The 17,623-nt window shown below is 35.4% G+C and overlaps 1 long non-coding RNA gene and 1 pseudogene across 1 annotated transcript in view; both read left to right on the top strand.

Annotated features, from left to right (window-relative positions):
* Positions 1–4,663: 4,663 nt before the first annotated feature.
* LOC107715835 (alpha-(1,3)-fucosyltransferase 10-like) lies at positions 4,664–8,603 on the top strand (annotated as a pseudogene).
* A 518-nt stretch (positions 8,604–9,121) lies between these two features.
* LOC107715869 (uncharacterized) overlaps positions 9,122–17,623 on the top strand; it is a 21,461-nt gene continuing 12,959 nt past the window's right edge. The window contains exons 1-2 of the long non-coding RNA XR_001637145.1: positions 9,122–9,132; positions 15,851–15,856. This is a non-coding gene — a long non-coding RNA (uncharacterized LOC107715869). The remainder of the gene's footprint in view (positions 9,133–15,850; positions 15,857–17,623) is intronic.

Genomic DNA, 17,623 nt, shown 5'->3' with positions numbered 1-17,623 from the left:
AAATTTGTAGTGAGATAAATATATTCGTCTCAGTTCAAGCAGCATGTGAATCAATGATATTTTCCTCTTTAATATTTGCAGCACGAAATAAACATGAATAAATATTTGAATGCATGTTTTAAAAATCAGAACAATTGAATACAAACGAATGTTTCATGAAATCGATCAATTAGAATTTCAAAAGACGTCAATAAGCCTACCTTTTATTGCTGTTTTTTATGTTAAATGTGAAGAATGACAGGTCGGATGCCAAAGACTTTTTATTTTATTTTATTTTATTTTATTTGGCGGAGTATAGGTGGAATACTCACATTAACTTCACGCAATAGGCCTATAACCTGATTTTATTATTGTAATTTTGACTTTATTCTTAAAATATTATGACGTTAATCTTATTTTTCAACATGGTACTAAAATGCCGCGGTAGGCTATTTGTACTGCATGCAAACACAATCTTGGCACAGAAACCCAAAAAACTAAAACAAACAAACAATAAATAAATAAATAAAATACTAAGGAGCTATTTGAATTATTTATTAATGAACTAGTATTTTCTGAGTCAGTGTCACAAGATGAAGTTGACGCTCTTCATCATTGTGAAGCGCTCCTGCTCAAGACCAAGACGACAGAAAGTGCATGCTGTTTGTTTTCCTTAATTATTTTATATTATGAGCAAAAATCACGGCATATGTTAAGTTTCCGATCTCAAGAAAAAAATGCAAGTGATCGGGCTGGCGCCTCCATGTCCTGCAGAGCGCGCATCAGAAAAAAAAAATAACAACTTGAATTTAACAAACATAAAATGTTTCAAACATATTTCTAAATTAACTTAATAAAGAAATGAAAAGAAATATAACCACTTTGCCATTGAAAACCAAAGCTGGACTAGCTTTGCTGCAACAGCAGCTGTGTAAAGGGGAAGAAAGAGAGAGAGAGAGAGAGAAAAGACACGGGCTCGGGTCAGACTCAGGCCGAGAATATTCTGATAAGCTGACACCGGGCCCGTGCAGGGCTCTATTCATTCCCTCGTTTCAATTAAAGGTTCCCCCTCGGCTCGGCGGGCCCACAATACACCCTGGCCCCTATGCACCTGCATACCCTGCATACAAGACGCTACGCCCCTGTCATTAGTGCAATAAATAAATAAATACATCAAATCTGTGAAGTGCTTATAGATTATTAAGTGTTTTAACTTTTATACCCCAATAAACCATATTTGTTAGGCTGCCAGACATGATTAAATATATTGCTGTCCATTTCAAATGGAGACTCCCAATAAAATGGAGTCTCTTTATAGTGTAATATATAAACGCTTATTTAGTGGTGTGGATAGTAAATCAAACAGTTATGAGCAAGCGAAGCCTGTGTAAGTAATCAAACAGATGGCATATTCTCGTATAACCAGACACCAGCTCAGAATCAGCTGAGGCCCAAAAAAGTATTCAATTAAATTTATTTACTTCTTCTTCTAAGTTGTCTTAATTATTATGCCAATTTGTGTAATCTGTGTAGTATTTTTGCATTGTATTACCACTGTATATTAAAATTTGTGCAAAAATATTACATGATTAAGTTTTCTTGGTTTTAGTTTTAGTCCTACAAAACTTGTGCACGTTAGAATTGAAACACATCACAGGTTAATAGGCCACACAGAAATAATTGATCAAAAAAAATTAAAAAGGTCCTTTAGATAAATGCTTTACATAAAGTTTTGCACTTAAAATGATCTTCACATTCATTTGAAATTGTCCTATGACATCCCATGATATGCAATTCATTCAGATCCCTAAAACAAACAAGCTTTGGAAACGCACTTAAATGTTAATGTTAAATGGGGACTTTTAATATCCAGCGATATCGTCGACTTGATTGCACAGATACTATTTAAACTGAACTGAGCTGGACGATGATGACACTGAATCAATGATGAACTGCCTTTAACTGAAAATTTAGTGTTTTGTATTTTTACTCTATTTTCCTATTTAATACCGTAAAGCTGCTTTGACAACAATCTGTATTGTTAAAAGCGCTATATAAAGTCTTAAAGTATAAAGTCTTATTTCATCTCATCTTTGTTCACCATCACAGGTTAAGGATTACAGTGGGAACTGTATGAACGGCTCATCTGTGGATTGTTCAAAGTCAAACAGTACATAAACAGCATCTTTCATGAATCAGTAGTGGGCTGAGTGAGAGCCGATGAGATGCAGACATTAGATGAGAGATGCTGTCATTAGTCTTTGTTTGGTGAGTAGCTATTTATTGTGTTTGTGAAGTGCTCTTCACTTTGATTATAGGAAACGGAAATCTGTAAATCACGTAATAGTGAGCAATCAGTGCTGTAGTGTTTTACTCTGCCTTTACACATACAGTTTCAGCCCACAAACCAAAGATCACTAAATCAAAATCTATGTGTACAAAATGAGCATTCTATTGAAATGTTCTATTCTAATTCTATTTTATCTATTGTTTTCTTTTTTATTCAAAAAACACTCGATCCTCTAACACTTGCACTCTCTATTCTATTTCTATTCTTTTGACTTGTTTTATTATTATTTAAAAAAAGACCCTCTAACACTAGCGTTCCCTGTTCTATTTCTATTCTATCGACTTGTTTTCTGTTTATTTACTGTATTATATATATATTTTTTAACTTGCTACGTGTACTGCGTTAGGCTAACTGAGACTTGTCACAGCACTTACATATTATTGCTCTTTTGTAAGTCACTTTGGATAAAAGAGTCTGCTAAATGACTAAATGTACAGGAATCGATTTGTCTGACAGTCTGTTAGGCTATAGTTTTAAAAAACAACAACAACACACTGATATTAAACAACAGTCAGTTGTAACATTAAAAAAATCTAAAGCATTACTATTTGTAAACCTCTTTACGAGAATTCATTTGGTATTTGACAGCCGTGTGGTTTAGTGTGAAGCAATGTTTGTCATGTGCTTCACAAGAGGATGCTGTAAGAGAAGGATTTCTCCTCTCAAACATAAAAGGAGAACGGCCACTCGAAGTATTTTTGTTGTTGCTATGGAAGCAAACAGGTATGACTCACTGTTTGCCCTGGTGAACTTCATCTGTTAAAGCAGACGCACTCTATACATCACAAAACACACAAGCAGTGTGCTTCTTATTGACACTTTCCCTCTTTTTGACATTCAATTCATATTCAAATTAACTTTATGTTGTTGTAACAGACATCTCAAGTTTACAGACAACACAAAGTCTAACACAATGTAATGATTTTGTATTTTCAGATTTGAAATTACAGCCAGCCAACACGTTCTTACATACAACTGTGACGCATACAGTATGTGGCAATGTGACACAGGCAGGTGTTATACTGTTTTCAGATTTGTGAGGTAAACAGAGATTTTATTTGGATGTGAAAAGGTCAAATTAGACACTCAGGGCACAATGGGCCTCCCAGAATTGGAGCAGAAGGCCCTCAGTGGCATGTTATTGCTATTATTGTTTTTTTATTTAATACTTAGGCCACGTACACAATGTAAAGTTTCAAGTGTAACAATTGCATTTCAATACAGGAGTGAATCTCCTAAATTATCGACCAAAGACCATTTTAACTAAACAGAGCCATTGTGTTTTGTTTGTTTCGAAATCCATGATAGGTTTTCTATGGCCTTACAAAGAAAGGAGGGTAAAAATAAATTCAAAAATAGAGAGAGATTGATTACCTTGGTTGGAAGAGAGAAAGATGTCAAATTTGCTGTCACCTTTATTGTAATTTGTGCTGTTATTATTCAATAATTCTCACAGTTAGATGTACATTTCAGATATAATTGCTATTTATTAATTCCTATATTATTTACATTACAAAAATTGTATTTAATAACGTAATCCATTACATTACACATTTTAGGTATAATCACTAACTTTTGGGGATGTGTGAGTTAACAAATTAATTTGACAAACCAATGAACAATTAATTAAATCATTAAAATGATTTTAAAATAACAATTAAAATAAAACACTTACTAAAAAGATTAAATAATTTATTTACTTGCATATCACATCAGCGAACCGTGAACATGCAAATGTTGCTGAATTATTAACTTATTACCATAAAATCTCAGGGGGTATTTCAATTCAAGTAACTATATGAGGTGAACAAGGTTCAGATGACAAAAATGTTGGGAATCCCTGCATTACACGTAAATAAGAAATAACATGAATTTGCGCACTTTAATGTGTTTGAAAGACAAAAACCTTCCAAAAGACATAGTAATACATGGTTAAATAACCACTGAGTTATAATTCAGATAGTTACCGTCTTCCGCCATTTTGGAGAGTATCCACTGAATGTAATCAACGTAATTAGCATTGTTTACGTTCAGTAGAAAGCACGCGCATGCTGAATGTAAATAACGCACATTATGTTGTTTACGTTCAGTGGATACTCTCCAAAACGGAGGAAGACGGTAACTCGGGGAGAAGAATGGTTGAATAAATTATGTTATTATTGTTTTCTTTGCGCACAAAAAGTATTCTCGTAGCTTCGTAAAATTACGATCACATGGACTGTTTTACGATGTCCTACGTTTCTGGACCTGGGAACATCTCAGTTGCATTGCTGTCGACTGATGGTCAGAGAGCTCTCAGATTTCATCAGAAATATCTTAATTTATATTCCGAAGATGGATGAAGGTCTTACGGGTTTGGAACGACATGAGGGTGAGTAATTAATGACAGAATTTTCATTTTTGGGTGAACTATCCCTTTAAGATTTGTCTTTTTTTCCAGGTACGGATTTCAGCATTGAAAGTCTTCCTCTTCTGCGTCACAAGCAGCACCAGTGGGCGTTGTTTCATGAGGAGTCACCCAAGAATAACTACAAGCTTTTTCACCTGTTCAACCACACGGCGGCTCTCACCTGCCCCTCACCACGCAGCAGCAGCAGCAGCAGCAGCACCTGGAGGGCCACAAACACACCTACTGCCTCTGTCCTACAAAAACCAGCTGAGGAGGACTCTGGCGTCGGTGGCGTACGTCCAGTCGGACTGTGACCCGCCGTCTGACAGAGATGTTTACGTTCAAGGGCTGATGCAGCACATTCAGGTTTACTCATACGGACAGTGTCTTCATAATAAAGACCTGCCGCCCCATCTGAGACTCCACTGCGATGGACGATCACGATTTCTACCAGATCCTCTCCCAGTACAAGTTCATCCTGGCCTTTGAGAACGCCGTCTGTGATGACTATATCACTGAGAAACTGTGGAGGCCGCTCAAAGTAGGCGTTACGGAGCTCCTACGGCGGTAAAGTTAGTTTGACGTTTGACATTCATTAGACATTCATTTTTTTTTTGCCAATTAAACTCTTTGCAGCTGTTATGTTTTGAGCCCAAACTAACTCAGATAGATATAAATATATGCCCTTTACGTTGCACAAGGCTTAATTTCTAGGAAATTTTTTTTTTAAAAATTAACAATTTTAATTAATTAAACAATTTAACTACGTGACATTATAATATAAAACCAATACTAAAATGTTCGGGAAAACATCCCTGTTATTGCACAAAGCTCCGTTTTTGGAATTACCAGTTTATGTGTTTTATAATAATTTTACAACTTTTAATGTATGCAATAATATAATTTCATTAAATGACAACACCATGTGATCTAAAGGTATCAAACCAACTGTAAAATATTCAGAATATTATTCCCTATAATGCACAAGGCTTGGTTTTTCAGATTATGCCTTCATTGTTTTTATATACAGTATTGAATCCATATTTTTTTTTATGTTTTATATACTGTACCCACTTTAATTAAACTCTGACACCGTTTGAGATAAAGGTATCGAACAAACTGTAAAAAACAATAAATATGATTCCCTATAATGCACAAGGCTTGGTTTTTCAGATTATGCCTTTATTGTTTTTATATACAGTACTGAAACCATATTTTTCAAATGTTTAATATACTGTACCAACTTATTAAGAGAACAAAGCTGTATAGTTTATGTGCATAGGGCACATCATTTGTTCTTGGAAACAGTCATGTACCAGATGTCTTTATCAAAACTGACTTAGTAGTCTTGTTACAGGAACAGTAACCTTGGACACACTCTGCAATGTCAACAAGATCTTCTAAAACTTTAATGGAGACCAATGTGCAATGAGTTTTTGTCTCAGGAGACAAATATGAGAAGCAGAAGACTCAAGCAGAAGACACACACAGACACACACAGACACACACGCACACACAGTGTAGCCTCTATTAGGGATTTACATTAAAACAACAGCAACAACATATTGTGTGAATTAGGTAATTTTTTATTGACGTGAAATTGTAGCAAAAATGTCACTGCTCTAAACGACAGTTGACATTGAACATGAATAAATACATAAAGAAGTACAACACAAAATAAAAACAAAAAATAGATGTGATGAAGACTAAATTCCAGTGAAATATCTTCACAATACCCTATGATGTCTTTAAGAACATAATATATAAGGAATAATATTTAGAGATTTTTACAGTTGGTTTGATAGCTTTATCTGAAATAGTGTCAGTTTAATTAATTTAAGTTGGTACAGTATATTAAACATTTGAAAGATATGGATTCAATACTGTATATAAAAACAATGAAGGCATAATCTGAAAAACCAAGCCTTGTGCATTATAGGGAATAATATTCTGAATATTTTACAGTTGGTTTGATACCTTTAGATCAAATGGTGTTTTCGTTTAATGAAATTATATTATTGCATACATTAAAAGTTGTAAAATTATTATAAAACACATAAACTGGTAATTCCAAAAACGGAGCTTTGTGCAATAACAGGGATGTTTTTCCAAACATTTTAGTATTGGTTTTATATTATAATGTCACGTAGTTAAATTGTTTAATTAATTTAAATTGTAAATTTTTTTACATTATTTTCCTAGAAATTAAGCCTTGTGCAACGTAAAGGGCATATATTTATATCTATCTGAGTTAGTTTGGGCTCAAAACATAACAGCTGCAAAGAGTTTAATTGGCAAAAAAAATGAATGTCTAATGAATGTCAAACGTCAAACTAACTTTACCGCCGTGGAGCACACCTAACGTACGCATGTGGTTGCCAGATAACAGGAGCGCAGTCAATCCCAATGAGCCGCCGAAGAAGCTCGCTCAGTGTTTAAACAGATTGGACAAGAATGACTGGGAATATCTGAAATATTTGGAGTGGAAGCAGAAGCGGGATATATCTAACGTGAATCTGGTGACAGAGCTGAACACGTGGGGTGTTCAGGATATGGTCAAGATAACTTCATTAATGCCTTCGAGTGCATGGTGTGCAACAGAGTCTGGAAGAATATCCACCGGCAGGAAAAGGTAAAGAAATGATCATTTTGAGAGGATTTCACTAGACTTCCCATTCTCTGTTTTTACTCTTATAGATTAGGGAACAGGGTTTGGAACGACATGAGGGTGAGTAATTAATGAGAGAATTTTCATTTTTGGGTGAACTAACCCTTTAATATGTGCTTTATATCCAGTGTTGGGAAGGTTACTTTGGAAAAGTAATAGGTTACAGATTACAAGTTGCCCTGTTTAAAATGGAATAAGTAGCTATTAAGTAATAAGTAACTATTTCAATTACTTTATTAATGTAACTGATTACATTCCATTACTTTTTGATTACTTTTCTAAATTTCTCATTTTTCAACTGTTAATCATTTTCAAATATTTAAAGCAGGCAGGGTTAACCTGACAGTAGTGCTCAACACTGACTGTCAGACTTTCAGAATCCTTCTTCACTTGAATTAATATTATAATAATGTCATTTTAAAGCACAGCCAACACAAAATCAGACTTACTAGAGATCATTCTAAGGTTAAATATAGATTTAAAATCACAACAAGATATAGTTTAATAGCTATGATGCTGTTTTTGAAATCAAATCTTTGCATAGATATGACAGGAAACACTGGCATCAAACAGTTCATCTCAAAAAATAAAGCCTATACATAAACCCAAATAGGAAATAAAACAGGATAAGCATGTGTCCTATTCTGTGTCCTAAACTCCTGCAACATTGGTGTCTCATATTTCAGAGCAGTCAATGCAATTTAGGAAAGAAATCAAATCTGTATGTATGTATTCAAATGTAACCCCCTTTGTAGTCATTAACATTTTCATAAGTAACTGTAATTTAATTACACATTTTTCTCAGCTAACTGATTACAATAAAAAAAAATTGTAATTGAATTACGTAGTTCCATTACATGTAACTAGTTACTCCCCAATGCTGTTTATAAGTACTAATAAACAGCCAATATGCTAGTAATATGCATACTAATACGCAACTAGTTAATAGTGTTCCCAAATTACCGATATTGTTAACTGCTTCTCTTTTACTCGGTCTGTGACAGAAACTGCCGTCTAAAGTCTGGCGAGCTGAAGAAAAGCCATCTTACATGCCCGCCTCCAGAGCTGTTTGAGTTTGCCGTGAGAACCAGCTCGTTTCTACGGCAGATATGGAGAGCCAGTTATGAGCAGTCCAGAAGAGAAGCCCGAGCACTGGGATTCACAGGAACACAAACTTTACCGTAACACAGTTCTGGAGAGAAGTGTTTACTGACTGAAGGAAACGGATAACTGAAATGCAGTTATTATGTTGGATGTATGTGGATGGTAAACCTGTGGGCTGCATTTCAAGAGGAAAAACAACATCAAGGTGATGTGTTATTCATAGGGCTATTTTCATGTTATGTGGAAAGTTATGTCATACATTGCATTATATTTAACGTACATAATCTTTATGTGGATGTGACATTTTCTCTTAAACAGTGCAATGCTCAGGATATGCATTAACATGTGTTTTTATAGTAGGCCTATATAACCTAATATCTAGTCTTAATATTCTATGCAAAAGGCCGTTAACACTTGACAATAAGGTCCCATTAGTTTAATGTTAGTTAATGCATTAACAAGGATGATTACATTTGTTACTGTTTTTTTTTTGTAAGTTGTGTACATTTTGGGACTGATGTATGAAAGAGACTTGTTCCCCATATCCCATATCATTATATGGAATGCTAAAACTTAATAAAAAAAAATAAAAAAATCTTTGTTAAAGGGGTCATATGATGTTGCTAAAAAGAACATTATTTTGTGTATTTGGTGTAATGAAATGTGTTTATGCGGTTTAAGGTTAAAATATAAAGAATATCTCTTTGGATTTGAGACTTTAGTCTTTGCAACTTTAAAAAGTTTTGATCTTCTTTATGCACCAAGAGCTTGTAACAGTCCAAAGAGAAAGGAAAAATTGAAATCGCATCATATGACCCCTTTAACATTTCATCACTTTGGAATTATAAGGTTCTATTTGCATTCTGAGCAGTTTTGAGATATTGAGCTTCAAAGCTTTTGCATTTCATATAATGATATGGGATATGGGAAACAAGTCTCTTTCATACATCAGTCCCAAAATGTACACAACTTACAAAAAAAAAAAAACCCACATAATGTAAATAAGTTGTCACAGAATAAGAATATGTGAATAACTCAATTTTGACTAAATGAGCCTTATGTGACAATTTGTTAATATAAACAAAAAAACAACTGTTCGTTGAATAGTATTAAATAATATTAACATATACAGTTTTTGTTCATGTTAATTAATAAAGTTAACTAATGTTAAAAAAATTGAATTTATTTTAAAGTGTTTTAAAGACGAAAAAGGTATACAGTAGGGGGGTTTTAAAGCAGGATTGGACACCCTTCTCATTTCTTACTTTAAACACACTGAAATGCACTTTTGGCACTTTATGGTTGTTTTTATGCCATTTATGTTAAGTAAACTATAATTATTAATAAAGAAGTAGGATTTGTAATTTTTTTTATTACCAGTTCATAAGAGGCAATCACTTTTTCCACACAGATTGTTGTATAACTCTCTGTAATAAAAACATATAAAATGTTTCTTCCCCCACCCCACTCCCCCTGCAATTCAGTGCTATTTTCTGCAAAAATACAGAAAACCCAACAGAAGCAAACATTAAACATCATTTTTAATATTTGTTTCCTAAGCAGTTTCTTTGCGTTCAAATGTGAATATGGCAGATGGTCTTTCATCCTCTTGTAGTCAGTGTTCAGTACTCAAGGCAGCAGACGTTGCCTAATAAACATGAAATAAATGACAATTTTACACCTTGTAGTATGGATGTAATTCATAGGACCCTTACATGAAATGTCTTTCAAATGAAATCCCCTCTTTTATTGCTGTTTTCTTCTGCGTAGTGCTTCCTCTTCACCCATCTCAACACTAGATGGAGACACAAACATACAATCTATGTACATATGTGCCATGTTTTCTGTATTTTGTCTCTGTATGTAGATATATAGCAATATATAAGCGAGCGATGTTGATGATATTCTATTTTTCTATCAGCAGTAGTGCTGCTTGAAAATTATATATTTTTATGTCTCCATGTTCATGTTACTGCAGAGAGACTACCTTTTTGATAGGCTGTCAAAACAGAATAGGATCTGGCTCTACTGTATAATGTAACTGTGTAAAAAATTACACTTGAAGCTTATTGAATGTGAACTTAAATGTAATTAATTATGTAAAGTTTACAAAGAATTATACAGAGGTTAAATTTCAGCCAGTATCTACCACACATTTAATCAATTTTGATAGAAAGTTGATTAGTATAGTTATAAATTATAGTAGGTTACAAAAGTACTTATGAATTACATAGATGATTTACATAGTCTTCTAATATTTTAGTCTAACATTTTAGACTAAAATATTCTAGATACCCAAAAGCTACTGGAATTGCAAACATTTTTCAAGTACAAGTGAGTACTTGTTATATCTACAGAGCTGAACAATGCAGACAGTATGAATCATCACATACTTTTCTTTGTTTGGTCCAGAAATCATCATTCAGGAACTACGAGTTTTAACTGTTGGCGAGTTTTTAGATGTAATTCAGTTATGAAGTTCTGATGGGTAGATATCCAGCTTGAAGGAATGTTAAACTGATGCAAAGATTACCAAAGATTAGATGGTGGGAATCGGAAGCAAAATCAGCAGAGCAGCGATGGAAAAGGAAACATGAGATGTTGAGGTGGGATTGGATCATCAATCTGGATGTTGAAATGGTCAAGTAGAATGAATGGAGTGCTGTTTTCTGTTTTCTGTGATGAGTGCCATATAAATCCAGACACATGATGACCTGAAGCAATTCCAATTAAACATACTGAATTAAAGATTAAATTTTGAAGTAGAAAAATATGCACCCCCAGCATAGATGGTCACCGTTTTTTAAAAACTTTTTTTTTTGGACTGCTGGTGGTGCCACTAAGAACATAAAACATAAAATAAGATATTTTGAAGAATATGGGTAACCAATTGATCCATCAACTGTTTGGTTACCAGCCTTGCTAAAATGAACCATGGTTTTATTATATTAAAAGTGTAGTAATTATTTTTGTAGTTACCATACACTTTTTGTAGTTACCATTGTTTAACTATAGTTACCATGGTACATTTCGTCTGGCCTCACAGAAATATAGAGCTGAGTGTCACCAGTGTAACAGTTAAAACTGACTCCATTTTTCTTAATGGTATCACACAGTGTGAAAAGCAACGGTCCTAGAACTGAGCCTTGCAGTACTCCATACCAAACTTGTAAACGATATGACACCTCTTAACTTATTGTTACAAGCTGATAATGGGAAGTACGATTTGAACCATGCCAAATGCAATTCCACAATGCAAATGTAATTTTCGAGCCTATCCAAGAGAATGTTGTGGTTAATAGTATTAAAGGCAGCACTAAGGTCCAATAACTCTAATGGAAAGATGCAACCATGATCAGATGATAAGAGCAAGTCATAAAATAGCAGAGACGTCCATAAAAGTGGGTAAAGAATAATAAAAAAGAGGTTTTCCTGGCAATGGAAGGGCTCTTGAGAAGGGATAAAAAAATAAGAGACCAAAAGATCACTGTCACCAAAAGAGAAAATACAACAGTAATGTCTATAATTTAGGGAATTGTAGGTCAGAAGGAGTCTTCATTAGACCTTCAAAGCTGTTCTTCCTCAGTGGACACTCTAAACTTCACTACTTTGTCCAGCAGGCTGGCCCTCCAGCACAGATGCTCTAAGTACATGCTACTGATGATAAGTGGTTGTGAGAGAAACAGGCCTGTTTAACCACTGTTATTACAAAGACACACTGTTTTTTTTTCATTTGAAAAAAGAAGGTATATTGATTTAATTTGTGTGATGATGATTAATGTCCCTGACAATCTCTATAGTCCCATTTAGACAATTGTTAGCAACCACCTTTTTCAAGACACATAAAAGCTTAAAAAAAAAAAGTAGAAGTATTTAGTAAAAAGTAGAGTATTACTAATGTATTTTATGTCATGGAATAAAACATGAAAATATCTTGAGCTTGTGTTAACCATAGACCATCTTTCTGGCATTTAACCAAAAACTCAATCAGAAAACCCACTGACCGGATGTGCTAAAATGCTAACTCATTTCCAGGTTTTAGGACTCATTGCTGCACCCTCTATAGCAGGGGTGTCCAATCCTGCTCCTGGAGAGCCAACATCCACACTTTAAAAAATTCTGTAAAATTTATGGTAAAAAAACTGTCAGCTGTGGTTGCCAGAATTTTACAGTACAAAATACAGTAGCAACATTTTAGGTTTTACGGATTTGACTTCAATTTACATTTAAAAACTGTACTTCATTAACTGATATAATGTTAATATACCAGCCTTTTGAAGTACTGAAATCTGTTTAGTACATCTGTAAATACACTGATAACCACCAAAAGCAGGTGGTAATGAGAAAGTCACATGATGAACCAAAGCTCATCACAAGCAACCACTGTAACTCTAAAATAAATGGTCTAAAGTAAAAAGAGGCTGGTTCCTCCAAGCTCATCAAGACCTTGGTCTTGTGCTCAACAAGTCACCCATTCTGTACCTTACATCAGGGGTTTTCAAACTGGGGTCCGTGACGCAAAGCCAGGGAGTCCGCAAAATAATTTGCTATAGGCCTACCGTATTTTCCGGACTGCAACTTGCATTTTTTATCTTCTGAAACGTGCTAGGATTTATATTCCAAAGTGACATATAATGCATTAATGCCAAATAAGCAAAGCTTAAACACTTAGAAGCAGGCACTTCAAGGTTTATATAGCTAAATACATTTCTCATGTCTGTTTGACAAGTAGACAGTATCGCAGAGTTTTTCTTCATTGTAGGAAGTGGTTCACATAGACCAAGACGGCAAGCGCATTTTGTTTGTTTTCTTTATTTTACAAAAACACAACGTTTCACTGTCATTTTGAAGGTACACAAATAAAAATAGACCGTTTTGAATGATGTCTTGCTCTTATCTGACGGATATCACATTTTTCCGCTGATATAAGGAATCCAAAGTGTTCGCGCTGGCGCCTCCCACACGCACACAACAAATCAGTTCTAGCATTGCAACTTGACATCTTGACAGGGGGTGGCCAGGGGTGGCCGTGGCCACCACTGACGAAAGCTTGGCCACCCCACTCAAAACTGCAGTTTTTGTCCCTTTTTTATTGACAAGAAAATGAAGAAATGCATTTATTAAAGGGGTCATATGATGTTACTAAAAAGAACATTATTTGGTGTATTTGGTGTAATGAAATGTGTTTATGTGGTTTAAGGTTAAAAAAACACAATATTTTCCACATACTGTACATTATTGTTTCTCCTCTATGCCCCGCCTTTCTGAAACGCGTCGATTTGTGAAAAGCGAGGTGTGCTCTGATTGGCCAGCTATCCAGTGCGTTGTGATTGGCAAAAAGCGAGGTGTGCTGTGATTGGCCAGCTATCCAGTGCGTTGTGATTGGCCGAATACCTCAAGCGTGTGACGGAAATGTTACGCCCCTTACCATATTGTGATGCCGTGTCTGCGACGGCAAACAACAAGTGCTACTCTACACTGCTCAAAACTCGCGTTTGAATCATCAGTGGCAAATCCTTTAAATGAAAACGTACTTACGTGAGTCAGAACTGCTGGCATTTTAGTCTAACGTTACTCTCCCAGGATCAGTAAACAGTCCTCCATAAAATGTGCTGCACACATCTGAATATTTGGGTTGAACTGTTCTGGAACAGTGTTGTAAATACAACTTAACCACTGATTATTAGTCGTGTCCTCTTTTGGAAGGCCAAACAAAGTAGTTTTGCTTTCACAACAAAACACACAGAGTCCCCACAACATGGCCGCAGCGGCAACAGCGAGAATAAAAGTTATGCCTTCTTTCTTTGCTTGAACATTTGGGCGGCGTTATGCAAATCTTCCCACATCATGACGTAGACATGTGGGGGCGTGTTAGAACGAGCCGTTTTAGGTAGGCGTGGTTGACTCTTAACTTTTATAAAGAATATCTCTTTGGATTTGAGACTTTAGTCTTTGCAACTTTACAGATCTTCTTTATGCACCAAGAGCTTGTAAAACTCCAAAGAGAAAGGAAAAATTTAAATCCCATCATATGACCCCTTTAAGATGCGGAACTGCCATATCTCTTTATGACCACATCAAACGGGAGAATTTTCATAGGCGCACTTCAGCTTCACCTCAGCGTCAAGCGCGAGTCAAACGAGCGCGAAAAGCTACAGCAGCCAAATGAGCCTCAGTAGAACAACTGTGAACTGCGGTCTGATGAGATGTTGTTAGACTATATGTCAGTAAAACACACTTTCCTGTCCCATCAGCCGTTTTACTGTGTGCTCACGGCGCACACTCTTCAACGGAATGCAAATATGTGGCGCACGCTCTATATCACTTCATCATAAATATATGCTGCATGATATGTATTTTTTATTTGTAATTGAATGCACAAATAAATGTGAGCACAGTGCACTTATGCTAGAAAATATGCGAAAATTAAACCATTTAAATGCATAAAATAACTCATTTTATATTCTGGCATTTATGTCTACTGTTGACTTCCGGCCTTTTTCACATTTTTATCACTATCTGCATGCCTCATCCATGAGTATGCAATGTTGGAGAGCAAGCATTTGGGAGTTTTGAGAAGTTGAATGAGCAATAAAGTTATAGTGAGCCCCTTTATTAAAATAGACTGGTTGCTGGCCCCTCCCTGGCCACCCCTATAAAAACATCCTGGCTCCGCCACTGATCTCAGCCTCATCATCAGCAAACTAAATGAGACAACTAAACCTACAATACTCATGGAAACGATTCATGCCGAATGAGAGGTTTGTGAGCCCACTATGTGGTTAAGTTTCAGTAAGTAACATCATTTACATCAGTTTGTTATGGACATAGCCATAGGCACCGATTTATGTTTCTGCCGGTGGGTGCAAAAAACGAGCATTTAATTTTTTTTATAAAACACATTTTCACCAGTTTACACAAGTAAATGATAACCCGGGCTAAGTTATCATACACATACGCAACAAAAATGCTTAACATATTTAAACATTCTCATTACTCAGTACTTCATATCATGGGTGTTAGTTTTTTCTAGAGTAGGCTATACTCAGTTCGATGGTGCATTTGATGAATTCACTACACAAAATTTATCTTGCGAAGTGAAATGCATGCAATTACCAACCAAATCAGGGCCGTGCACAGACATTTTGAGGGGCAGTGGCCCAAACCAAAAAAGGGGCACTATAGGGGGGTGGGTGCTTGTAAATACAAATTATCCAGTTGTTACAAATATACAATTAAAAGAGAAGACAGCACACTCTGTAATAATTTCAGAGTTTATCGTAGATGTTTTTTTATAAGAATGGGCTCTCCCTCACTCTCTGAACCTGCTTCTGTCTCATCTTCAATGGAAGTAGGCGAGAGTGGGGTAAGTTGACCAACCCCGTTTCTTGGCATCTGTACACTTTTACTGTCATGTGACCATGTATTTTGGAACCACCCATCATTTCTGCCAGACTGTGAAAAAAAGAAACACATGGGGGGAATGGAAGGCACCCATTTACTTTAAAAACTGTTTTTGGCTTGTCAAAGTAAAATTTTATGCATGCATGAGTTAGTGCACTCTCAGGGCTGGGTTGCGGCAGGAAGGCCATCTGGCGTAAAACGTGCCAAAGCGGTTGTACGGGTAAGTACGCTGTGGCGACCACTGATATAAGGGAGTTGTCCGAGGAAAATTAGAGCATAACAGATGTAATGGTTGTTACATCAAAGCAAATTTATCCAGGTCTAAAACTATTTATGATACATATAGGTGATTTTGCAACATATACCATGCAAATCATTTAGCTAAATATTAGCCTGAACTGTTAAGCAACAGTAGCTATTTTTTTCCAAAATGGCAGCTATGGGGCAAAGTGAGCCAAATGCTGTGGGGTAAACTGAGTCAGCATTTTAAATAATGCACTGTAGTTAAGTTAAATCTCTGAATTATAAACTGGTATTTTAATGTGATATATTACTGGTTTAGTTTATCATATATACATATTTTGTAGTTTATTTGATAGGGACAGTGTACAAGTGCACCAAATCCTTCTCTGATAAGAACCAGAAAATGCTTTTCATCACATTATAATCAGATATATCTTTCCACCTGTAGTCCCTAATGGCCAACAAACCCTCTGTTTAGTCTGTTTTAGGAAGGCTACAACTTTAGTGTTCAACATATTGTTTCAGAAATACAAACAATAAAATATTGACATTTAAACTTAATTTGGTTGGTTTTATGTTGTTAAAGTTAACCATGACATTCTGATCATTTAAAATGCTAGGAATACTTTCATTAGGATAGGATAGGATAGGATACATACTTTCATTGTACTTCTGCATCATTTTAACTTATCTTGAGGACCACATAAGTAAAAAATGGCTAATCTTACCCCACTCTCCCCTATAAGTATTAGACTTTTAATTTAATATTTTACAGCATAAATCTATATTATATACTAATAAACAACTCATTTAGAACATTTATATTATTTTTTAACTATTATAGGCCTACTATTAATATGGTTTTAATAAAATATGATGTGTTATAGATTACTAGTATCAAGACAAGTGATTATAATGGGAAATATACTTAATTACAAAAATTAAAGTGTGACAAACTGCTAAATATTCTATATTTAGCTGCTGGCTTGCTGGAGCGTTGTATTTATGTTTTCAGTGTTGAACTGCCTTTAGCAGCCTCCCTTCGCTCTTTCTCTCTGTCTCAGTCTTCTTTTTTGCGAAGGCATTTTTTTTTTTTGGTATACAAAGTGTGCCAACAACAGCGAATTTTGTGTTATTTATATTAGATCTGATCGGGTACAATAATTTGATTAGACATTCTAATTGCTGCGGAGCGGCGGGAAAACACGGAGCGGATTAGCGGTGTCAGCGGAGTCAGCGGAGCGGGAACAGACCGCTTTGAGCTGGGGTGATGGGGGGATCGGTGAAAGGGGCAACTCAGCCGATGAGGGCAAAGGGGCAGTGGCTATAGCCACCGGGCCACCCCCCTGCCCTTACCAAAAAGTAGTATACTTCAAGTTTATTTTAGTAAGTATACTTAAGTAAAGTTCAAGTATATTTTTAAGTATACTTTATGTAGTAAGTATACAAATATCAGTGTACTAGTAGTATACTTGTAAGTGTACTA

Source organism: Sinocyclocheilus rhinocerous, unplaced genomic scaffold (genome assembly GCF_001515625.1).
Source record: "Sinocyclocheilus rhinocerous isolate Xijiao unplaced genomic scaffold, SAMN03320098_v1.1 scaffold178, whole genome shotgun sequence".
In the NCBI taxonomy this organism is placed as follows: domain Eukaryota; kingdom Metazoa; phylum Chordata; class Actinopteri; order Cypriniformes; family Cyprinidae; genus Sinocyclocheilus; species Sinocyclocheilus rhinocerous.
Note: the sequence above shows the minus strand (reverse complement) of the source record. Positions and strands in the feature narration are given on the sequence as shown.